Genomic DNA, 928 nt, shown 5'->3' with positions numbered 1-928 from the left:
GTAACCTATAGACAGCCATCAAAACATGCAAATGCAGAAGATTATTTGCCATGCAACATTTGCTATGGGTTCTTCATAAAAGATGAACTATGGAAACATGAGAAACGGTGTCGCAGAACAATGTCAGAAGTTAAATCCCAAAAAAAAAAGAAGAGTTCAAGCTGCTGCCTCAGCTCTCCTTCCATACAAAGGACAGCCATCAGAAAGATGCTCAAACATTATTAAGAGAATGGTAATTGACAAGGCGTCCCTTGAATTAAGACATGACCCTCTCATATGTGTATTTGGAGATAGACTGCTAGAGAAAGACGGGAGTGATCAATCAAAAGATGGTCATGTCAGTCAAAAGATAAGAATGTTGGGTAGATTTTTACTTGCTGTCAAGTCCCTTGACTGCGAAGTTAAGATGCTGCAAGATGTTTTGGTGCCACCTAAATTTTCTTTAGCTGTGGAAGCAGCAAAAAAGCCTCTGGTTTCACCAGTTCCAAGTACAGGTGTGACACACCATCTCTTGCTTTGAAGTTAGGACACTCGCTGAAGGCAGTATGTGACATTGTGATTGGGGATCATATAAAGGCTGAAAACGATGCAGCTGCAGGCAGAGTAAAGAGCTTCTTGGATTTAGTGGCAGCAGAGTGGGACCTCTTTGTGTTACGCCATGCACAAACAAACTTGGAAGAGGACAGATGGAACAAAAATGAAATGATCCCACAGAAGATGTGATGAAATTGAATCAAGTATTGAAGTCCACAGCAAGGTGAGGCAACAAAATTGCCTCTCTTGACCTATAGGAACAAAACCAAAGAAGAACCAAATGAGGACATTATACAGTGCCTTTCAAAACTGGAACAAGATTTGAGTCATGACTTTACCAGGTTGGTGATAAGGGGGAAGAGAGGCCGTAAAGTACCTGTGCTGCTTACCAGCG

The sequence above is a fragment of the Monopterus albus genome, unplaced genomic scaffold (assembly GCF_001952655.1).
Source record: "Monopterus albus unplaced genomic scaffold, M_albus_1.0 scaffold191.1, whole genome shotgun sequence".
Taxonomy (NCBI): domain Eukaryota; kingdom Metazoa; phylum Chordata; class Actinopteri; order Synbranchiformes; family Synbranchidae; genus Monopterus; species Monopterus albus.
This window is presented reverse-complemented; position numbering follows the sequence as displayed.